Genomic DNA, 25,665 nt, shown 5'->3' with positions numbered 1-25,665 from the left:
GCAGAAGACGGAAGACTTTTCATGTTAGTCTCTTACGTAATAATGGCACACAAACACACACACACACACACACACACACACACACACACATGTTGAGTTCATTCTCAAGCCCCTACTGTAATAACACTTTAATATTTTGCATAGTCTTCTGCCTAATAGAGCAGCCCTGACTGACCCTCGGCTGTAGAAGAAGAACAGCAGCCGTGCCGTCTCCAGCTCCTCTGGGACAAGATCCCGGTTTTTGCTTTCAGGTGGAACACAGCCAGACTAGAGCTCACTGTGGGCATACAATCAAAGAGAGACTTGGAGAGAGGTGCAGAGGGTCAGGAGGAGGACAACGGATGGAGACTCTAAAAACAGATGCCGGCCCTGTCTCTCCACATTAGTGCAGTGGACCCTCCTTCCCCTCCTTCCCCTCCTCCTCTGGCCTTTTCGCTTCCTCTCTCATGTACCTCTTACCTCCCGACATGAAAACTATTTCTCAGTCCCTCCTCACCTTTGTGATGCCACTTGTTTTGCTCACACACATCCTCAAACTCTTCTCCAGCAGTCCTGCTCTGACCTCTGATAACCCCTGACGTGCAACAACATCATGTAAAGCTATAAGCTATTCTGAGATCTCGATTGCATGTCACAGTCTTCAAGTTGAGTTCAAGGATGCTCGTCTTCGGTGTGGGATGCGAATGGCCTCGCCTCCGAGATCTGGCCCGTTTTATTGTCTCATGAATACGCCATGTAACTAATAAAGGGATTTTATGACAACATCCACATGGCAGGGCCTGAAGTTAGCTTCTCTTTTAGCCGTGCTAGTGGCTCGTCCCTCTATGATGGCAATCACAATCCACCATTTTGATCCAGACTAAAATATCTCAACAACTATCTGACGGCTTGTCATGACATTTTGTCCAGACATTCATGGTAGCTACACCAAACTTCTCCTTTCACACCACCCGGAGGTCGATTTTTTTCAGTTTTCCCGTTAAACCTCTCAAAATCTGCGAGATTAATGGGCACCAACAATTTGAAGATGTTATCCCTTTTTTCAAGAATAGAAGAAGCATAATTATACATGGTATGTATACGGTACATGGGTGTGCTGCACATGTTCAAACATTATAAACAGCTAACAAAGATCAAAACAATGTTTTTAAAGTTTGTGTTTCAGAGTCGGTTTGCAAGTGAGACTCTTTTTCTTGATGCAAGACGTACCCACGAATCACACCGCACTTTCCTTTTCCACTTGTCATACCAAACTTATTGTTCAATCACAATCCAGAAAGCGTATCTCCCAGTATGTGTATAAGTGATCCATCTAATAAAGATATCATCACTCAGACACTTTTCAAAACCATTACTTTACTCGTACTAGTAGAGAAATAATCTTGTGATTTGCGCAAGGTCAAAGGTCAGGGTATTTTAATTCCTTTCTCAGGGGAGGGGTTTGAGCCTTACTCCTTTTTTTAAGACTGTCTCCTTCCCCTGTTATTAAAACACACACACAAACACAGACACCCTCTGCACATCCTTTTACTGGGACAACAAAGAAGCCATGCATGACTCATGCTGTGTTTCTCGGAGCTCAAGGACAACGACAACATGTACGAGGAAAGGCACTATAAATGAATGTCTGCATGTGTGTGTGTGTGTGTGTGTGTGTGTTCACATTGTCACGCACACTACTGAGTGTCTGGAGACGGTCACGCTGTTTGCATCACCTTAGCCAACCCAAACATTTCCACAGCTGCTGTCTGGAGACCCCTCGTTCTGTCTCCACACAACAGAGCCTTCGTCTACAGGTGCGCTCGATTCAAGACAACGTTTTGGTGGGAGGTTAATTTCCTATCTGTGGTGTGAAGGAGCATGATGACACACACTGGAAACAAACTCCTTTCTAAGGCTACATCTTTGTGACACGGTATGGAGGTGATCTAAGAGTTGTGCAGCCACGTCCTTGACTTCTTTTGATATTAGAAACATGCTGGTTGATATCGCCACCGTGGCCGGACGCTATAAGTCACCCACCATCAACACGTCACTGTCCAACCTTAAACATGAACACAGACGCACACGTCCTGTGACTGCATTTGCAATCACGTAAAACATAAAAGTTTGGAGTTACACAATAACATTGTTGCAGCATGAAAAGCATATATTATGGATTTATAATGGGAGTGAGGTGAACTAAATGACTTTAAGGTCTGAAGACAAAACACTTGGTCATGAGTCAGACATTTTAAAGGTCAGTAAACTCTTATTCCACCAAGGTCTCTGAGGCAGAACATTATATTATTCATGCAGAGCTGATGCCAACGAACAGAAAGTTATTACAAGGGTTTCAGAATGCAAAATCACTGCCCTGCTGAGTGTTACCTCTTTTTTTTCCTTTTTTTCCAGTGTTCTCATTCATCATTTCTCATCCTCACCTGCAGGGATGGACAGTTGTCCTGCAGCCAGATTTACACCACATGACAGCGTGCTGCCTGCAGCCTTCGTCTGACGAAAATAAGCCTCTTCTCTGGGACACGTGCAGCATAATTCACTGCCACTTACTACTAACTACAAACACAGACATGCAGGCTCTCATCTGGTTCAGTACGCTTACGATGAGATTTGACAGTTTTATTTCACGGAAAAATACAAACTATATACTTTACAACAAAAAAGGTTTCCATGAGTATGAGCTGCAATTTAGAATTTTGTTAGTTGCTCTAATCATCCATGAAAAAAAGAGAATTTCAAGGAAGACGTGACCGAAGTGTATAAAAAAGTCTAAATATTTATATGTATTACCAAATATATTGTAGCAAGCGAGAACATTAGCATGTGTGTGGGTGCACAACTGAGTTCATAAGTAATGTTTTGTGTTTAAACAGGGTATAAGATTATAGTGACCATTTATCCTGAGTGTCCCTTTGTTAGTCACGTTGTTGGCGTTGACTGGGGGTTCTTTGACGCTTGTGTTGTGAAATAAATGAAATCCAAAGCGGTCCAAGTACAGTTCCAAGTGGTGGGTTTATTAACAAAATGGATGGTACCACTTGTGGGTAGAAAATAAATCAATAAATAAAGTTTCAGAGCACAAAAAAGCAGCGAGGCCTTTCCTCCAGCAACATAATTAGACAGCAAGGTCAAAAGCTGTGTGCTCCCAGTCAGCCGCACCTCCCCCAGGTCACTCTCCTATTTATTGGCCTTTTGACCTGTAGAGGGCACAAATTCTCAGAAAATAGAAATAAATACAAGCATTAAAATAACGTATAGATTATAAAGATTATAATTATTCTCAAACTATCGTTTTATGTCACATAAAGAAATGAAACCCTCAAACTTAAAAGCACTTATCCGTCTGCATGTCCACAATATGTCTTTGGCAGTTACTTTCTAGTCACATGTACTCACTGTTTCTTTCCCATGTCTATAATGTAGGATTATAATTGCTCTCCTTTGAAATGGTGGTTTAAATAATCCAGGGAGGATTGCTCTCAGCACCCCATTTTCAATTTAGCTGGGAAAATGAGCCGCTGCAACTACAACAAAAAGGAAGAAGAAGAAAATCCCTAATCTGGAGTTTGAGCAGTTTCAGCTAGAGAGTAGTTATCTTTAATCTGGCCCAAGGAGGTGCAGCCTCCCTTTATGATTTTTGAAGGGCGATGCTAGCGATGCTAATGTGCAGAGAAATCCTCGCGTGTTTATTGTAACTGACGGCTCTGACAACAAAACCGTATACTTTAGACTGCCATGCTTTACTGCTATCAGACCACACTGTACTGTAGCTACACTGTAAATGTCATCATAAGGTCAAATCATTTATGTTTAGCCAACCACAAACATGCACCATCACACTATAAAGAGGGAATGCCCAGGCACATCACGATGACTTTGGACCATATACAACATGCATTGAATGAATTGAATCACGAATGGGTTTGTATGAGACTGGACTTATTTGGCAAGGAAATACTCCTTTAATAGTCACTGTAATCAGGGATACATCATAAGCTATGCTTGCAGAATCGTTTGCAACAATATATTGTTAAATGCGAGAAAATTCTTAATTTAAAAAATATAGTTTTTTACTACAAAATGCAAAATGTTATCTGTAACTAGGAGCTAAGAGTTTTCAATAATAACTTCAGATCCCTTTTGAGCGTTGTCTCAGTACAGTGCTTTAGAAGCACAGACTGGAAAGATAAGTTAACAAAATTAATGAACACATTCAAACATTTATAGTGTAAAAACAACATGTTCCCATTGGAGTATGATGAGGAGAACAAGTCTTATTTTCATTTTCTCGCAGCAGTGTTGTGAGTTTAGATCGTCCTTCCTCAAGCATATTATGTATTAATATAGTTGTAATGATGTGTTGTCTGTATGCAGGAGTGGAGGAGAACTCTGTTGTCAGAGTTCAGCGACAGTACCAGTGTAGCAGCGGATGGATGAGCATATGGGACGGTAATTAAAATGTATGGAAGTACATCAGGATGGGGAATAAAAGGAAGATCAGAGTGGTGGCTGGCGACTGAATACATTATCTATGTGGTTATTTTTGCTGCCCAGACATACGTCTAATGAGCATGTGTAGAATAGCGATATTAAATAATCATTTTCCGTGCGTGATGTGAGTGAGTTTGTGCTGCCACAGGTCCGACTGCAGCGGCAGAAGCGAGTTATTTCATAGAATTAGTCAGAGATGGAGACACTGAGCTGTCGTTTAGCTTTAGAAGCAAAGCGATCAGAAGCTCTGAACAGACAGGAGTAGCCGAACAGAGAGGAAGCTGTTCCTCTGCCTCCACTCTGACTATAGACAAAGACTCCAACACTGGATGAGCTCATAGGCTCAGACCAGAGCTGGAATTTGAGGGAATAAAGTGTTTCATGCTACACTTCACTCTCCTAATTTGAACATTATGGAAATATGTAAATAAACCTCCACACAGTGCTAGCCGTGCAGCTCTGGAATTGGCAACCTCTAATTAGGAACATGACAGAGATGTCAGAGTACTTGAAGCATTTCTAAAGGGCCAAACCACAATTGATGTCATCATTCAAAATTCCACGTTGTTGTTTTGTATGAAAGATTCATCCTGGATGTACATTGAGCTTCATTGTTTATTGAACAGCTGAAATTCATCTACTTGGCCAACAAGGCATAAACAATTCACAAGTCATGTAACATCAAGTTTGGATGAGTAAAGGATGGGTGCATTATGTGGAAACAAAAGACAACTAACAGGCAATAATGCACTAGAGGAATCTCTACAAGCTCTTGTGATTCATTTTAGAAGCGTTGCTGGAAGCATTTTGTTATTTCTGAATCGTGCTGAGGCTGAGAGTCCACTCTGGTTCGGTATCTGGCGGTGGATGAAGACCCCGAGGGGACAGAGCATGTGTGAGTCATATGATCCAGGCTTTGGGCTTTCACACAGACAGACAGACAGACCAAAGCGGATTGGAAACTAAGGCTTGCAATGTATTATTTCTGCTGGAGCATGAGCGTGAGGAATTCTGCATTAATCTGTTTCATCATGTTTTTATGAAGCTGTGACAGCGAGCACTGTGTGATATGAGTTGTTTCTCAGAGTCCCCCCCACCAGGAGCCCCGTGCCTCTTGTCACGGTACCAGAGCTGTGAGTGTGTGCCTGACTAACACAGCATGAGGAGCATACACACCGGATCTCTAGACTAGTGCGCCTCACCATGCAGTGCTTCTAATCCAAGTCTCACTCATTGGAACTTCTCAGGTCAGTGTTTTTTTGTTAATGGGTTTTTGGTTAGATGCCTGAACTAAGGTCTGTATTTCACACAAGCGTAAGAGATTTTAACATTTTGATCCATGATAAAAAAAATACAACAGTAAATATCACTCTTGTGAATTCTGAAAGATATAAGTGTTGCTACCAAGTGGCTAACTGAGACACAGCCTCGTTGTTTATACTCTAATGCAACCGTGGAGTGGTTTGTTTTGACCCTAACGATTAGTTTTTTTATGTCTGGTGATTCACGCTTGATGTTCATTTGTGAAAATGATCGAACAAAACGTGTCAGTGTCATAAATGTGTTGCTACAGAGCTTATTTTCTGCGAGAGTCCAAAATGCAATGGAATGTTTTTTGTCAAGGGAACAAGTGGGATGCCACCTGCTGGGCTGGCCTGCAGCACTCTGTTTGTCCTTTAGTCCACGGTCGTGCTCGCGTCTCTTCGAGGCTGTAGGCTCCTCGTGCACAGCGGCGCTTTGATCTAAACACTAACATAAGCATGCTGACATGCTCGCAGGAACAATGCTGACATCTTGGTGTTCACTGAGTGTGTTAGCATGCTGACATGTGGTAATTAGCATTAAAGACAAATTACACCTGAGGCTGGTTATGGAGGTATTTGGTCAAAGACAAATTAAAATGTGGGCCTGATAATAACAATAGAGGTAAAGCTAAAGGAGTATCAATGTTATTATAATTCATCCTCTGGATAACATGAATGTGTAAAACCAAATGTGATGTCAAACCATGTGAGCCTAATAGATATGTGCTGGGATATTTTACCACAACAATAAACATGCAGGTGAAGGTCGAGTCAGGAGATCACCAACGTTATTAGAGGTTATCCTCTGTGGAGGATGTGTTTAGATATTTCAATCTGCACCAAAGAGGTGGAGGAACTGACAACTGACATTAGCATCATGGAACCACACCACCAACACTTGCTAAAAATACACGTTTTAAGCTAAAAATATGAGAAACAGTTGGATGAGCAGGACTTTTTTTTCCTGCAGCATCTTCTTCTCAGCGATTATGAAATGAACAGTATTGTCTTGTACGTACGTCACGGGCTGCCGAGGGCAAGAACTGCATTTAGAATACACACTTGAGCACACAGGGATCTACTCAAGCACACACAGACACACACACAGACACACAGACACACACACCCGCACATTCTTTGCATATTGTGTCAGAAGACAATAAACTAACTGGGCTTTTGGGATGTTGGAAAAATAAGTGATGCTCTACCCACAAACATGAAACCCACAAAATGTTTAAAAAACAAATACAAAATCTCCAGCCTCCCCGGCCTCAGGAAGTTGACTCCAAAGGGAACTCACTGGGGGAAAGGAGAGGCTGCAGCACATTTGCACGTTTCAATTCAGCTGGAAATCATATTTACGTCACGGGCTGCCAAAGCCTGAAGTTGAAATGAACCATGGAGGCGATTTAAAGGAGAAAGGGACTGAGAAAAGAAGAACTGATGGTGAATTGGGAGGGCGGAGGCTGAATGTGGCAGAGAAGTAAGAGATGAAGGGAGGTTATTGGACAGAGTGGGATTAGAAGAAGAAAAGTATCGGCGCTTGACAACCCGAAGGGAGAGGCGAGCAGGAGGAGAAACCAGGGCCAGAGGAGAGGTGGGGGTTACGGACTTGGCATTGGTGCAGGATGTGCATTGACATGTTTTACGGAGAGGAGGTCAGATGGAGTTCAGCAGTGAGAGGCCTCCTGAATATCCTCCTCTTCAGGCAGCAGGGCCAACCGCACATCAAAGACAGAAGGTGTCGTCGTGGAGACTCTGCTGTACGATAACGGTTTAAAGCTGCACTTTGTTTTAAAACTATCAAACTAGATGTTTCCACCTTCATGTTTGACCTGTTCACAATTGCATACGTTAGCGTAGAACACTAATTATACTAATACTAATTCTGCACTGCAGAAGCATCCACCTTAATGAGCTCTTTAATGCCTCGTCATAAAAGCAGCAAACAAAATCACTGGGACTTATGGCACCTTCTTGAAATAGTTGTCATTTTCCCAGTCGGGCATTTAATGGCGTCACAAGTGAGTGAACCACAGAGAGAGGAAATCAGGAGGGAAGGGGAAGACTAAACAGGGACATTACAATGAATGGCACATGGGCCAACGATCTTAATTGATATCGAGGGATTTAAATGTTTTAAAACTAAAGATTCCTTTATCTTTCTTTGACCTTTTTACACTATGGACCACATGTCCAAACAAAAAGATACACGGATTAACTGAACACATTGTAGAGTTAGTAGATAAACTGTTGGTCAGAGAGACCAAAGACAAGATGCAACTAGTAAAGCAGAAACCGTTTTTCTCCACGTGTGTGTTAATCCATCATGAATGGCCAGCCCATTACACCTGCTGGGATAACTCTGTCTGGATTAACATTACTGTGGCAGCTGCTCCTTTTGATTTAGAGGCTTTTTGCACTTAAGATCTTGTGGGAATCAGATACACACGTCCCTCGAACAAAATAGGTCATTCGGCGTTTCATAGCTTTTCTTTCATGGATGAATCAGGCATGCAGGTGGCAGCCTATTGTGGAGAGAAGAGAAGACCCCATATTGTGTTTCCAGCTTGTTAGAGTGGACAGGAGGAGATTGAACCTGAGATTATAAAGCAGAGTTGAGCCCCGAGGAGCTCACCTGTAACCAGATGGCTCCCCTGATCTGGTTGTTAAAAGGTTAATTAGCCTCATCAAGTAAATATTGTGGATGATGTTTTTTCCCATGTCAATCACCTGAGTTTTATGTGTTTAAGTAGCTTTAAACACACTTAAGCCTTTAAGCAGTGGCCTAGAGCCCCCCAAATACAGCCCATATAATGACTGTTTCATAATATGCATTATATGGTTCCACAACCGTCTAAGACAGGGGGTCCAACCCAAGGGTCCGGACCCCCAAAGGGATCCCACGATCTGTACATGCACTACAGATCTTGTGTGTTACTGAAGTCTTCCACAAGCTGCTATCTTAACATCGACAGAAATAAATCATATTTCTATGGTACTGACTATAGTCAGTCTTTGTTTTCTTTCGTTATGATATGTTTATGGTCACATTGATCATTTCGGTGTCAGTAACTTTTGAAGCTAGTGCTGCAAACTTCTTTCATTGGAAAATAGTGAGCAACACTTTCTGTGGCATCATTTTTTTTAAACGTACTCTTGCTGGTTTCTCAAATCTTACCCAAGATGTGGGCAAGCCCTGTAATATGTTCCCAACAAAACACGGTTCACTTCAATGGCAAAAAAAGAAGAAGAAAAATAAAAAGACTTGCTTTAAGATAATAAATTGACAGTGCAACCTCAAAAGATTGTTGATTTCACTCTGTTGAATATGTCATTAGGAGCCCTATATTACATCATTATCTTAGAATATATATCCACAAAAAAAGGCTCAAATTGCAAGTGTAAAAACCAACATGCACCTGTAAAAGAAAAATACATATCTACTCTATTATTCTAAATGCAAAGTATTCCATAGATCAGGGGTGCTCAATACGTCGATCGCGATCTACCAGTCGATCGCGGCGTAGTATTGATAGATCGCATGACATTACAAAAAATTGGCCCGCCACCCTGTAATTTTCTCTATAGCGCCAGATTACAGCAGAAGTAATGTAAGGTCCCTTTTCTTAAAGAGCACGTCTTTATTCTTTTATTGAACTAAACAGCCGTCTGTTATTGATCGTATCCAAACAACAGCATGTCACTTCTGTCTCGCCGTCTCGCGCGCCGCAGAGCTCCGATGCCGGCGTGTCTGCGTGCATCGGGACAGAGCAACCAAAAAAAAGTCACTTGCACCCCCAAAAAGTGTTCAAGAACACTTTTTAAATTTCTTTATGTAAGAAATTAATTCCCTTTTTGTTTCTCTTTTATCTTTTGTCCTTGGCAATTCTCATTTCTGAGAATCACCTTCCCACCCACCCGTTTTGTGATCTCACAGCAGAGCCCACCAGGGCCGGAGTGGGGCCACTTTTCAGCCCGGGAATTTCAGGCTCAAGACCAGCCCACTTTTTTCATGGTAGTGGAAATTGGATAAATGAAGCAACAGTTCAGCTCTTACTATCCTGTAGTTCTTTTATTAATACCATGGTCCAACAAATAATGTAAAGGTTAAATACAACAATAATAATCCACTTAAGATGAGAAGTTAACAAAAAATATGCATAACATTAAAAAAGGCAGAAGGGCGTGTCAGACTCAGATGAGGCAGTAGGCCAGATTTGTTGGAGTGAGACGTCATGGTCATTGTCATGGTCATGGTCATGGTCATTGTCATGGTCATTGTCATTGTCATTGTCATGGGCATGGTCATTATCATGGTCATTGTCATGGTCATTATCATTTTGCTGCATGAGTATTATATAGTGGTGATTTACTCCTTTACTACACCCACTTCTGAGCAAACAATGCATATTGGTTCATCAAGTACTGTCATATACTGCTCTTTCTTAGAATATATAACTTAAATTCATATTGTTTCCTCTGTTATCCTCTCTACCTGTCCCTGTCGTCATGGCCTCCTCATTGCAAATGTCGGGCTCATCATTTTCAGCAGGAGACTCTTATCTGCTGCTCCGAAGCTACAAAGAAAAATTAAGAGTCATATTACTGCATACTTCAATATCAATATCAATAGTATATATCAATATTTCCATAATATTTGCAAAGTCTATGGCTCGCCATATTTTGGGTGATATAAAAAGGCTAATATTTTAATTCAATTTAATATTTTGCTTGGGAATAGGTTGACAACGCTACAATGATATTAATCAAGGCTACAACGTTAGCCGAATAGTAGAGAGACAAAGGCCTAATGATTAGCAACGTTGCTTAAGGGCCGAACCAACTCGATTAGGAAGTTCTCCTCTCCCAAATTGAGTTGGTTTATCCATAATGGACTGAACCAACTCTATTATTTGGGAGGGGTGAACTTCCAACCCATGCAGAGGCTGCGGTGTCAGAATGCGGAACGTGTGTCGCCCACTTTAAGAGAAGATGGACTAACGTGACAAATGTCAACAAATACAATTCTCGACCGGCCCAGAAGTGAAGCGGCCCACCGGGAACTCTCCCGATTCTCCCGATTACCCACCCCGGGCCTGGAGCCCACCCACCCCCTTCTCCAATTCAGCCACTTCCCTGGGTGGAGGGGGGTTTCTGTGAGATTCACAGACATAACTCCTGCTGGAAGTCACTGCTAGTTACAGACTCTGGTTCGCTGCTCCGTGACGTCACTAATCACTAGCGACGTCACAGCACAGAACCAGAGTGCATACATGTCATGTGACAATGTTTCCATGGTGACTGTAACGGATCCCCGGATTTGAATCTGCGTGAGACTTACTGCTGGTGAACTTCTTTATTTTCTTTCTTTCGGCGAATACAATTGAACCAAAAATCTTTCTTAAATACCTCCACCGTAAGAGCATTAGCCTCATACGGGACCATTCAAACTATTACAACTTTATATGAAATGCGCATCCGTCCGTAACATTGAGCCGTACCGTCAAGTTTGAATTTTAACATAAAATAAAGGTGCGCTTCCTTTTAACATTCCAAAATAAAAGTCCGATTTAGCTTTAAGAGGAAGTAGATTAAAACATATACAAAATCATTAAAACAATACAATATAAAAAGGCATACATCAAAACCAACAAAGCAGATACAAAAGAAGGCAATCAACACGAAACAATACACCTTTTAAGGGTTATTTAAAGTGACAATAGCCGTTTCTCAATTCAAAGTAGGCCTACACTGAGTACAGACTTGTGTTCTTTTGGAGTCTGGTCTTGTGAGTCCAGACTCCGGAGGACGGGAGGACGGGAGGACGGTCTTTCTGCGATTGGAACAGCAGCTAACTTGATGACGTAACCACATCAGCTGTTCTTGCTCATGAGTTTACTCCAATTTTTCACTGTAAATTATTTTGTACAGTCAAACAAAATATGACAACCCTGCTTTTTCAGGGTTTGTGTGTATAGAAATAAATACATAAATATAAATATATATATATAACATAAAGTAGCTCGCATGCTGAAAAAGTGTGAGCACCCTTGCCATAGATCAACCTGCGCTGCAGAGAGTCATCGGGAGTCGCAGCCCCCCCTGGCGGGGCCCCTGCCCTTCCTTCCCGGGTCCTAAACCTTCTCGTTGCGGCCCAGCGGTCGAGCCCCTTCTGGAGCAGTCAGCCCGCCCCGCTGAGCAGCAGCCAGGCTCTGCCGGTGACGGCACCAAACACGCTCCGCCTGGACAGCAGCGGATCCACCGGACGGGTCCGTGGGAAGAGGAGCGAGACCTGCAGAAAGAGCGACACAGAGAGGAGAGAACATTGGACTCGCTGATTTCAGAAAAGTTGTTCCCGCAACGCAGAAGCGACGCGGGATACCCGCACAACACGTTCACTGCTGGAGGACACGGTGCGGTGGAGCACATCTCGCTGGAGGTGAGTAGATCACGCAGCGTGGGACAGAGATCTAGTGGGACAGTTTGTATCTATGTGATATAGTCTTTAATAAACATGGGGGTTAAGTGATGTTATTGGCTTTGTTTTAAAGCTTTCATACTCTGTTGTTATACAAATAGTTAAGATTTAAAGTAACTTAATTTATTATGTTGGCAGATTTGTGCAAAATGATCCACAAACAACGTTTGTTCATGGCCATTTATGTAAAAAGGGAGGTTAAAAATACTAAATGATGGGCTGGCTGCGTTAGAGTGCATGGCTCGGTCTACATGATTAATGGTTTATTGACATTTGACTTGACTGAGTGATTAAAATACTTGAGTGTATGCGCAGTTGAAAGCAGGGACTTGGTTTTCCCTCCAGTTTCTTGCAATGCATTCAGCTGTTTCCCACACGAACTGGTGTCTGTGCATGTGTGAAGAGAGAGAGAGAGGAACTAGAGAATAAGCTTTGCTCTGTTGTCACCATCCAGCTGTTTCAGTGAATGGGGTTGTGGCTGCCCCTTGCAACTGACACACACACATACGCACACACACACACACACACGCACGCACATACACACTCAAACAACTGCTCTTGCATATCACGTTTCGTGTTATGTTCGTTCTGCCTCTTGAAATCTGCAGCTGTTTTTGTTTAAAGACTGAAAGAAGCAGCGAGGATGAAGGAAATGCGATGAAAAGGAAAGGTCACACAGAGAGAGAGAGAGAGAGAGAGAGAGAGAGAGAGAGAGAGAGAGAGAGAGAGAGAGAGAGAGAGAGAGAGAGAGAGAGGAGGACCACTTGTTTTATGCTCTCAAGGCCCACTTTAATATATGGATTAGTTTGTAGTTGTACTGGAAACGCCCAAGGTCTTACAGGACCATAAATAATCCCTACAGGAGCAGATATAAATGCTGAAGCATGCCTGATATGCTCTCCATCTTCTTTTCATCTGTGGTGAACACCCTCGCTGCAGCTGACTGATGGGTGTGACGTCATGTTCTCACAGCTAAGACTTCAACTGAATGAAAACAGACCGACGACGACCAACACGAGGATGCATAGGCGCTGCAAACATCGATTCTTGTTCTGCTCGCACATGCACCCTCCTCTCCTGCACGGAGGTTAATTTAGCCTCACTGGGAGACCCTATATCAGCCTGCCCTTTCACCACAGCACAGGCAGGGGAGGATGGAGGACGGTGGCACACAAATGGAGAGAGAGAGAGGGGGTGGTGGGGGGGGGTGGGAGGTGATGACCAAGCTGTCAGGCGATCAGGATTGGAGGGGCTGAAGAGGCGGATGGGGGGCAGGTGGTGGAGAAGGGTGTGATGACGAGGGATCATTTTTATCACATGGCTCCTTCACAGGACAAGAAGCCCTGAGGGGGCGACATGTCAGGCGGCCGAGCGAGAACATGACCAAAGTCAAGGTTCAGGTTGCTTTTTGACATCCTGAGACAGTTTGTTTGTTCCGGTCTTTTTTCTGCCACTTCTTTCCCTTTTCAAGTTTTACATGATTATTAACTTTTTTCCTCAGCTTTCTGCTTCCTCGGTCAAATAAACCGACCTCATCTCCATTCATGTCTACATTGAGTTAACAAATATGTGTGAGTTGAAACTAGAACACAGCCAGAGGCACGATCGCAGCTGATGCACATCTGCACAGCTCTTGCTCTGAAGACGCTGAAACATTAAAGACCGCCTCCTGCTGAAATGTAGCCGCTGCTTTTGCAGCTTAATTTGCTCATTAGATAATCTCAGCCGAAAATAGCACCTGCATGTGCACACAGGGGACACATCTGTGCACCCGATAGCACTCTTACATAACAAGCTAAGGAAAACCCCACATTAAAGTGATGTATGGAGGGAACGGTCTGATCCACACCTGCGAGGCTCAATTATCAAAATGCCTCTCCAGCCATCTGGGATTGAAATGATTTTATTTTGCTGCAGCGGTGATGACAATGAGCGGTGGATGTAATTAAAAGCATGTCAGCAGTATTTAATGAGTTGCCATGCGTCATGATGTAACACAAACCAAAAGCTTCACAGAACAGCAGAAAGTCTCAGTCTCCGACTGAAAACACAACAACACCTTTTTATATCTATGGAAAATTAAACAGATTAGCACTTCAGCATAGTAGCACTTTACTACTATGGTACTTTACTTTGTTCGACTATGTTGAAATGTTACTTCCTGTTTTCTGTTTTCTTGTTGTTGTACTCTACTGTTGAGTTGAATTTATATTGTTGTAAGTCGCTTTGGATAAAAGCGTCTGCTAAATGACATGTAATGTAATGTAATGTAACATAAACTCCTCTTCATAATGCTCGTGTTAAACACCACTGTAGGTATGTTTGAGATAAACCAGGAAGTGTATGTGTTTTTCTGATATAATACTGAGCTTTCGTATGAAAAGTCGTGTGTGTGGAAGAACCGTCGACTCCTCTGGGAGAATTGTGCACTCAAGGGAGCTCAGCTAATGCGTTTTCTTGGTTTCGTCTCGCGTTTCCCTCCATGAACCACTTCACGTCTTCAGTGTGATGTCAGACAACAAGTCTGTTTGATGCGATGCTGCAGTTCCTTTTTCTCGATGCAGGCCGGGGCAGTTATGTAACTTATGTTGGTTCTGAGATGCAGTTCAGCTGTGATGCGCCTTAACGGCGGGACCGTCGTTGAGGTTTCCCTCAGACTTTCTCTCTGTCAGTCCATTAGAGCAGGACAAGAGTAAAAGCACAGCAGGGGAGAGACTGAACACACACACACACACACACACACACACACACACACACACACACAGACTCCTCTTGTACATGATACTCTAATAAGTAGCTGCCTGGGTTTGCAGTGACCTTTATTTTTCTTGCTTTTAAAGGCCCGTTCTGGAAGTGTTGCAGCAGCATCACAAATGACTTTGCGTTGATGTTCATGGTTTGATACGACAGATCGATCATCGACATGTTGATGTGTTTCATCGACTTGCATTCCAGAAATTTGACAGTGGCCAGAAATAAACAAAGCAGAGCGGAGGAGGAGACGGTTCCTCTTATGTCTGACATTGATTAGTTTGAATGATGGATCATCTCTTGCATTTAAAACGCTTTCAGACAGAGCGTATCTGTTAGAATTCCTTCTTGTCATATTGGTGTCCATGCCGTGAAAGAAGAGACACGCGGTGACCTTAGACCCAAACAGGAGGACACAAACCAGCAGTCTAGCTCATCTTGCCTCTCAGCTTTAGCTCTATTTTGAGTTTATTGGACTTGAATGGAGCTTTATTATCCACAGTGTCTAAATACTTCTACTTAATGTTGAATTCAAGCTTGTTATGAAACGGAATAAAATCAAAAATCAGTTTGAACAATGACATATTTTTTGGGCATTGTAGTAATAATACTCTCAGTCTTTGCTGGTTCTGCTGTCTGACTTTCTTTGATGGTTCACTAAATAAGCTGCATTTTATCTGTTCCTCAGTACTGAATTGTTAACTCTGACAATAGAATTATAGATTGCATAACTTTTGAAGAGGCCTGCCTGCTGCTGCAGCAAAACCATAATATAATTCCATTCCTCATTAAATATTGAAGGCTCTCTGAGTTATTAATAAATCCAATCCCAGTAATATTAGTGAATTATTACAGAACGCTAAAGGAGATGTTGTCGTCAGTGGACAGACTCCCAAACAGTAGCGTGTTGATTGTTTCCTGTAAACACAAGGATGCATAAACTGTACAGACAGCCTCTTCTGCAAATCATTTATATTGAATTAACCTTTTATTATATTTTGCTATTTGTTAGGTGAGTTGTTTCGAGTTTACACGGCTCTCTTTTAATCTTAAAAACCTTACACCGACATTTTAATTCTAAATTATTCCGGCATTATGCAGACTCATAATAATTATTAATGGTGTGATTGCACTAGAGGCCGTCACTGATGTACTGATGACAAGGACCAGGTCTGTGCAGTGCGAGCAAATATAGCAATCTGGGCCATGGATACAAAAAACAGTAAGAAAGTAAGGAGATGTGAATAGAAGAGGTTTTATTTTTAGACGGCAACACTTCAATTTAACAATATCTTTGAGTAATAAATATGTACATAACTCCTCCTTCAAGGAGGTCACAAGAGGAAAACAAATGCAATGTACCCAATACTTTGCTTTATGACTAAACACCTGCCAAGCTAACCTTCCCATCTGGTGCTAATTAGTAAATAAAGTAAATGATGGTGAACATTATGAGAGGGTTGCCCCGTCTCGGTCAGTAGTAATTAGATTCTTTGTCGACTTTTGTCCAGTAAATGTTCTTATGACTTCTTGTAACTTAGGAGCACATTTCCGATAGAACGCTAGATTTAAAGTGGTGCTTTTGTTTGAGTTGTGTGTGTGAACTCAGTTTAACAGATGAGTTGATTAAATCAACTCATTAATTAGTTGACAAAATTGTATATGTTAGTTGACTACGAATTTCTTTGGAGAGGGCGAGCCCTAAATGGTCTGTGTACATGTGCAGATCACTATCAGGAGGAGGATGGAGCTGCAGGAGCTCAACATAGAAACACATCTGCTCTGCCCGTTCCTCAGCCTCAAGGTGTGGCTGCACAGACGCTGGTGGACCACTCCTGTCATCGTCACGTTGTCTTCAGGCTCAGCCTGTCATTACCTCCTTTTGACTTTACCGACTTAAAAACAGTCAAAAGCAGCAGCCATTAAAAGCGCCATGAACTGGCTCGCCGCCTGTGTGTCATCATGTTGGTGCAGAACCCTTTTCAAGTCGATTGCATGTCAATTAAATTGCTGTTGTAATCTGATAGCTGAGATGGCAGGCGGAGAGGAGCTCTGAAAGCCTCTACAGTCTGTAGGAAGAGTCAGAATCAATGCAGAGTGGAGTAAGTCTGTGTTTAATGGACATTAAGGGGCAGAGCTCTGGCACAGATCTCATCAGAGTCACGAGTGCTGAAGTCTGCCAGCTGCTCCAAACATCCATTAGTGGGCCAATCAAATTGTGTTTTCTCAACACTCGCCTCTTCGTTCACTTTGCCCCAAAGATACAGCAGAGAAACTTCCATTACGTGCTGACATCAACACATTCTTACAATCATACGTCAAATCACAGTTTAATCAGTGCTCCTCGGCTTCAAACCATGACGCTCGACGTGAAGCTTTTGGGTCAGTATTTTACTTTTTCAAAATTCAGCTTTAGGTAACAAAACCACTGAGTTCGTACAATAGTGTAATAACTTGACTAACGACATGGAGCGAGGGACAAACACAATGGCAGTTTTAAGTTCTCATGATGTTAAAATGAAAAATCCTGTCTGTGTGCAAAGTGCGAGTTCCATCCCTGCACATGGAAACAGTTTTCATCGACCGGAGCGCTGGCCTGCCTTCCTCCCGCTCTCCTCCTGAGGAGAAGGGAAAGTGGCCTCATATGTCACAAAGCGTCACTTCACTGCTGTCAAGAAGTTGATGCATGAGGACCGAAATGGCCAGTGCTGAAACAGCAGGCCACACACACACACACCTACACACACACACACACACGTAAACACAAGATTGATGGACGAAACTAGTATTAGGTCCAGAATGGAGGCACCTTGCCCGGTAGCAGATGAGCAACTTTAGGAAGTCGGGAGACGACTTGCAGCTGCAGCAATCAAATGTTTTTATTGCTATCAATCTTGTCTCTGTGAGAAAATCCATTCAGGAGTCAAGAGACTTGTTTCTTCCTCGAGCTTGAAATCAAAGGAAGGGTCTGTCAGAGTTGAGCTCTGTCGGTAACTAACAATGCCCCTCTTCCTCACGAGAGAGAACGTCATTAATTAAGCTGTTTCTTGATTTGCTCCTATTGGAAACCTGATTTGTGCCAGCAAGGGAAGCAGCACATGAATTATTGATCCAGTTTAAAAGCTAATCGGGGTGGCTACGCTGTAAAGGAGCCTCTCAGATAGGATTCTGTCAAACAACACATTTGTCTCAAACAACTACCTCAGCAGAATTGAATCAGTGAGTTTTTCAGCATTTTGCACCGACGCACCTCTGAGCTAATAACATAAGCAACGATCGGTTGACACCCAGTTATTTGGAGATGTGTCTGATTTATAGATTAGGTTTCCTCCACCCTCTTGGCCAACTTCCTCCCCTCGGCGGATTGAAGCCATCTCAGAGGATGCGTCTGCCAGATGACCTCGGCAGAAAGCGTAGCACACGGCGGCCCTCCCCCTCCCTGCGTCAGCTGACTAAACTGTGGTCAGCTTCTCTCGTGGACAGGGAGGAGGGGGAGGCTGGGGAGTCTTAACCCTGAGAGAGTTTACATCATGACCCCAGCGTCTATCTCTGCATACTGTATCGCTTAAACTACGTCATGGATCCCTCCTATTTAATTGCTGGCAGATGCCTCCCCCCTCGTCGTCCATGCCTCCATCTCTTCCTTTCTCATACACACATGTTGAACCCTGATGTTCCCTCTTCCGGGAACCTCTGGGATGCCGTCCCAGCTGTGGTAACGTAACTCCCACCACCCTCTGGCCCGAGTCAGCCCATCACACGTGGACCGCCAGGACTCAGCTGGGCCGTTTAGCCGTCCTGCGCTTGTGAAGCATTTGGCAGGTTTTAAACACAGCCGCTTGCAGTTCATGAAGTGATGCTGCTCAGTTTCAGGGGGACTCGGGCTCACACTGACGGAGCTGAATCGTGGAGGTGTTGTCTGGCTCTGTGTCGCGGTGTCTTTGTCTGCTCTGCAGTATGCTGCAGACAATTAGTTCTGGAGGATTTTGTCCATCTGCTGAGTGAGATTTCTTGGAAACCAGAGACACAGTGCGGATAAAAAGATGAAGGACAGGGTTTGTCTTGTGGCTGATCAATAGAAAAGTGAAATCAAGTCCTCAGCATGGAATAAACTGTGCATGCGTGGATATGGTGTGCGTGTGCGTGTGCGTGTGTGTGTGTACTTCAACAATGAGTCCTCAAGCCTCCCTCGGCTTCCCTCTGCGATTTGACATTCAAAAGATCTATTGTCCAAATAAACCTTTGATATTCATATTATTATCATTAACAGGCTGGATCAGCGTGAAGCTCTCTGTGTTTGGGGTCTCGCTGTCCTCCCCTCTTGGCTCAGACTGAGGGAAGACATAAGGAGGTCAAAGTTTAGTGGAGCGTCCTGTCTGGGCAGGAGGATTGGAGGGGGGAGGTTGTGGGGGTGGGGTGGGGGGGGGGTAAACAATTTAATGCTATCGTACTTTACTTGTATATCGAGAGATTGACCGTCTGCCTTCTAGGAAAATGTTGCAGGTCATTTGGATCAGTAAACATTTATCAATGGTATATTTTTACTGTAACTGAAGGATTGGTGGCTGAATAACAACCCATGAATAAAAGAACTTGACTGGTGATTATCATTATCGGTTTATCTTTTTGCTCATCACAGCGGTTTTGTCATAAATGATCAAATGAATAACAAGAAGTGAATGCACAGAAATGCAGACGATCTGTTTATGTTTAGTGTCCTGCATAATACAATGTTTAAATAACTTATACTGTTCATATCTATTTGTAAAGAACTATAGGTTTATCTATGTTTCTTTTTGTTATGTGTTATTGTTATTTGTTTTGTTTTTACTTGAAACCACCTGAACATTTTGTTTTTTCTGACCTCCAGTTAAATTATTAAGAAATCCTCTGAGTGACTCAATTCTTATATTTGTTCTATTTTTGGGTGACAGGCATCATATTGATTAAACTCTATTTAATTCTGATTTAAACTTGAGTTTACGAAACGGAGGATTTATTTGAATGTGTGTAACAAAGCTCTGCTTAATTTCAAAATCAGACAAAGTTTAAACCTGGTTTTGGTAAACTGTGATCAGAACTAATCTTAGATTAAATGAATCCTTGTTGGTGCAGCACAGCCTCAGAGTAGTCGGCTATGCGAGTGGCTCTGTGAGGCTGTACTTGGGCACAGCGACGGTTTGAGCTAAACACTAATGTCAACATGCTCATCAGGAAACAAAAAGTACAGAAGAGGTCATTTCAAACTAGAACGACTCACATGCTACGTAATGTCTTATGTTTCCTCTTGAGATGATGCAATAAATAGCTGTAATACCTGGTACGAGGTCACTCTGCTGGCCTGGTTGACCCCTTTGAGCCACTCGACATACTGGGATGTCTGGGTTACTGTGTGGGGGACTGGCTGGGTGAGGGGTCAGACTGTCGGCTTAGAGTTGAGAAGAGAAGAGCTTGGGGCTGAAGGTCATGTGGTGAGAGCTACGCCTTTGTTTTATGGGTATTGTATCGTCACATGTGAAGACATGTTGTTTCCGTAGCTCCACTTTTACAACGGAAATGTCTGTCATTCGACAATAGAAAATAGTTCTGTAATATTTATAGTTATTGTTTGCTGAGTTTGTTAAACATGAATATGTCCCAATCCTTTTCAGTTTCTTCCTCACTGAGAGAGCTTTCAAAAAATCGGATGTAACTGTTGACGGTAAAATAAAGTGTCAGCAGACCAGGACTCGCTGCTGTGCAGAGTTGGATCTCGGCTCTTGTCTGCTGTCACGGATCAAACAGAAAAATGGAGGTGGAGTCGGAGCGGTTTGGAGAGGCAGCGGCGGCGGATACAGAGATGAACGTATGAAATGAGGCCAGTGTCATCCTGTCTCATTTACTATGCAGGGTTGGGAGGGGATTAGCCTCGCTTACATAACTGTCTCTCCCCCATCTCCCCCCTTAACTAGCCCATCTCACCCGTTTCCTCATCCCACACAATCTCTTCTGAGATCACAAGATTGGTTTTGGCCGTTTTGTTATAGGGAGTGGGGAGTCGGGGGGTTGCTGGGGGTGAATGAGATAGTCTATATATAGTTTAGCCCTGCTGCGAGGTCGCACAGCTCAGCATCCATGTCAGTCATCATGCTAGTCTCCATTAACACACACAGTAGAGAGCCTTTACACTGAGGCTGTCATGGAAATGTGTGGACATGCTGACCTTTGCCACTGAGTCAAAGGAAATTACACACACTGTGTGTGTGTGTGTGTGTGTGTGTGTGTGTGTGTGTGTGTGTGTGTGTGTGAGAGAGAGAGAGAGTTAACAGTCAAACAGTGTCTGACATAAATATGCTATGAAATGTGGGGAAATTGCAAGACAAGATGGTCTTCAGAGAGCGCTGGGTTCAGTTTAAAACACAATCAAACACAGAGAGTAGACAACAAACACACCCTGATTTGACTTCTTCATCTCGGGAATGAATTAGCTGTGCACCATCTCCCGTGTCCTTTGAGTTTGTTCCTTTTCTTCAATCACGTTTGCATATCTGTGTTGTCTTTGTAGTTTTGTCCTCTCATACACATGCAGGTGAAGGCATGAGTGAGAAACTACATCGAACGTGTGGGCTTCCCTTCTGGCTCACTTTGATGACATCAGTGTGCTCATTTTTTGTTCAGTTACGTCAATTACACAAACTCTTACCGCTCGCAATTTGTATTTATTTGTTTTTTTTTAGAGAAATATAGCTACGACCAGATTGATTTGAATTTTTAATCAGCCCACGATGGGAAACGTTGCACGGCAAGTTGTTAACTGCGAGCTGAAGGCTGCGAGAACCGGCCAGCTACTGTATAAGTTGCTGGATGATTCATGGAACAGTCTCGGGGTTGCACAGGACCTCGTTTGTTTCTGCTGTTTCTGCCCCCGGCTCACTCTGCTCCAATAACACACATACTGAGGCAGAGGACACGCATTCATGACCACTCATTGGCGCACGCATTCACAATATGTGCACATGTAGGCCCCTCCAAGCCTGCAGACAGAGAGACACTAATGTGTGTTATCAATCCCATAATGCCGTGTCGCACATATTGTAGTGGAAGAACTTCGAGGCTTGAGATAAATATTTTTTTCTTGTGGTTGTCCGTCTCAAAATAATTATTGTGCTCTCTTGCTTCATTCTCTTATTGGTTACTAGTGCATCCAAGTTGTACAGTACAACTTGGATGCAGTAAATTTCCATTTCATGGCACTTTGGACTTTGACTCAACTACATTTCCGAAGGAAATATTGGATTATTTCTGCACAACATTTATCTGAGAGCTATATTTAACTGTTCATTTTCAGATTTTGCATAAAGGAAACATATGATAAGCTCATCAAATAACTACATTGGCTTGTTTTTGGCTTATGACCCTTTACAAATAATAGTATCCACTTGGAGTCTCTTGTCACATTTCACTCCTGTCAATGAATTAAATTCTAAACTTCTACGATGGTTTCAGTTAAAAAAACAGCACAGGTTGCAAAAAAATAAATATATACAGTATATATATTTTTTCTTTTTCTTTTAAAGAATGAAAGTCAGCAGACTTCAGTACTTCTCAAACATATTAACAATGACAGCATTTTATAATATAACAGTATGACCCTAAACAGGGTCATTCTGCATAATAATTACTTTTAGTTATATTTGAGGTACATTCTGCTCTTAATAATAATATCTGTATTTTTACCTACGATAAGTAGTATTTTGAATGCAGACCTTTTACTTGTGAAGGAGTGTTTTTACATTGTTATATTATTACTTTGACCAATACAGTATTTCTTCCATCACTGGTCTTTGACCTACTTGCACCCTCAGAGGGGTTTCCATTTGGTCATGTGACAGCACAAACCACCCTGCGATGGTTACAAGATGAAACGTGACAATAAGCTTGCCTGGATGAATGATCTGCATTTTAGGTCAATGCCGGTTAAAGTGCAGCCAGATGCTAACAGACGCTTCAGTGCAGAGCTCACGTCCATCGTAACCCTGGCTCATCTTACTCTGGAAATCTGTGCACAGAGAGTGACATAATGGAAGAAAAGGTGAAGACCGAGACACATTCAATAATATGCGAGGAGACAAATGAAAGGAGATGATTCATTTCATGCAGACACACAAATTGTTACAACATTGGCAGGCTGATGAAGCTGGAAACATTTAAAAGACAAAGCATTCGTCTCTGGCAGTGCAACGCGCTATAAAAGGCAAATGAAAACCTTCCTGAACTTTATTCATTTCTTTATTTCTCCCTTCTTCCTCTTAGCAGTAAGCTTTCACTTCTCCTGTCCAGGTCTCACCGTTTCCACACAGAAGACCGCCATTCGTCACCAGCTGTCCGTGAGAATGCAACATCATCCCTTTTTGTTTCCCATAAGATTTCCAATGCAGAGGTTGCCTCCTGTGTGCTGCTGTGGTCGAGCTCCAGCTGCTGCTCTTAAGATCGGTTACAGAGATAGATTTGACCCACCGCTGCTGCCGCCACCGCAACCCCGATCCCATGTTATCTCCTCTAATCCGGCCACCGAGGAGGACGACTTGTGATCTGAGAGGAAGATTACAGGCTAGAGGGAGGAGTTAGAGGAGTGTATTGATTAGCCGGTTTGCTTCACTGAGTACTGTACACAATGAGGTCATTCTCGTCCGGCAGAGGTGGAAAGAAACATTTCCTTAAGTGCTGCATTGGATTATATACAAATTGTATTTTGAGAAAAATAAACACAAATAAAAATGTGTTTAAACATCGTGAAAGAATGATTACCCCATAAAGCTTATCGGTTTCTTGACCTTTAAATAATTGTTTGAGGCCCAAAGACATCAAACAGGGAGAGAAAAGTAAAACAAATGGAGTTCTGCTTGTGCAGCAGAACTTTATTATATTCTTTTCTCCCCCCGTTAATCATCTCACTACCCCTCAGATTTTGCTAAATCAGCTGCAACAAATAAATGCTGCTACACATTGCGTTATTAACAATGTTAGAATATAAAATGTAATGATGTAGACGTGTTCTGCAGTACTTACATTGGTAATACTGACATTATCGTAGAAGTACTTTAAGTTATGTAAAGGATCTCGTACTTTTTCTCCCACTGGTCTCTTTTTCCTCTGTACACTGATGGATGAAGATAATTAAGGAATTAATTAAAACAAAGCTGGAGGGCCCAGTTTTGTACAAGATGTATTCAAATCATTATTTCTCCTATTAATTGTTGAAACAACAGTGTTCCCCTGAGGTCTGAATATTAAGTCTGTGTATTTAATGCTTTTATAAAACACTTCATTACATTGCCAGACTTAGACAGGCTGCCCTCTAGTGAGCAGAACTGGATCTACACCGAGCCTGACCCGAGCTCCTTGAGCAAACTAACAACACTGGAGTTTAATACATACGGCGGATAGATATCAGAGCACCACGGGCCAATGCGCTTGCTATTGTTTTCCCCCCGTAACCTATAAGATGAATGGTTCTCATTAATCATGGCCATTTGTCTTCCGTTGTAAGAGTAGAAGGTCAGTGATTAAACATTGTTCTCTGTAACGTCGCCAACTCTCCTTCTCTATCTCTCTTTCCCTCCCTCGTTCAGAGGTTCAGAGGGAGAGTTGCATTTTGCTGCTGCTCTGCTTTCATGGCTCTGATGTTGTCTGCCACCAAATCCCTCCTGAATAAAAGTCAGAAATTGAAGCAGAAAATCATGTTTTATGTATGTGTGCTTACACAATGAAAGCAGGCTGGAAAGTGGGCCAAGCATCACACGGGGCATATTGTGGCAACAAAGCAGCTTTCCACTTTCTTAGAAGAAATCCGACAGCGGCAGGCGGCAATGCCAGGCTCAGAGTACCACACGAGTGTCTGCTTAATGACAGCGAAAATGGAAAGAGAGATACATATGAATTGCAACATCTGGATGCTCTATTCCTGGGAAGTCGTTCACTATTCCCAGGGACTCTATTCTGCTGTAGAAACGGTGCTGTTGACATGATTTCATAATATATATATATATATCTGGGGATTAATAATGTGACAATATACTGCCATCACTTAAATATCTCTCTGGTTATAGCAGGTTGCAACTTTCTATTGTTTTCAGCAGCAATTTATATGGTCATTCCTGTCTTGATTATTGATCATTGCTTTTGTCCATATGCCAATAAGTTGCGGAACATGCTTATCACAAGTCTGCTCGACTTCAGATTGCTTGTTCAGCAGTCCAAAACCCCCAAATATACTGATTATTGTTCAAAACTCAACACATCTGAGAAGCTGCTACCAGCTAATTTGTGCTTGAAAGAATTATTGAAACAATCATTTTCTGACGATCAATTAATTGTTTCAGATCTATATTGGATTTGTGTGTCAATGTTACAAATCATTGAGAAGATGTTGCATTTAGCAAGTTGTTATACACCAATGTGACTATTGTAATTTATGAGGGATATCATTTACTGGATTAGCCCAAAAAATAAGACAACAAGATATTCCTGTCTGGTTATTTTTTAGAGCTGAAGCGATTTGTTAGAAATATATTGAAATACATTTTTGGACAGACAAAACAAGGCATGGAAAGATATCACCTCAGACTATGTTTATTATGTTCTGACATTTTATATGCT

The 25,665-nt window shown here is 42.4% G+C and overlaps 1 protein-coding gene across 1 annotated transcript in view; it reads left to right on the top strand.

Annotated features, from left to right (window-relative positions):
* Window positions 1-11,983: 11,983 nt before the first annotated feature.
* LOC130207005 (leucine zipper putative tumor suppressor 2 homolog) overlaps window positions 11,984-25,665 on the top strand; it is a 40,870-nt gene continuing 27,188 nt past the window's right edge. The window contains exon 1 of the mRNA XM_056435356.1: window positions 11,984-12,237. The gene's annotated coding sequence lies outside the window, so the exon portion shown is untranslated. The remainder of the gene's footprint in view (window positions 12,238-25,665) is intronic.

The sequence above is a fragment of the Pseudoliparis swirei genome, chromosome 17 (assembly GCF_029220125.1).
Source record: "Pseudoliparis swirei isolate HS2019 ecotype Mariana Trench chromosome 17, NWPU_hadal_v1, whole genome shotgun sequence".
Taxonomy (NCBI): domain Eukaryota; kingdom Metazoa; phylum Chordata; class Actinopteri; order Perciformes; family Liparidae; genus Pseudoliparis; species Pseudoliparis swirei.
The sequence above is the reverse complement of the archived record's forward strand: the minus strand, read 5'-3'. Positions and strand labels throughout refer to the sequence as shown.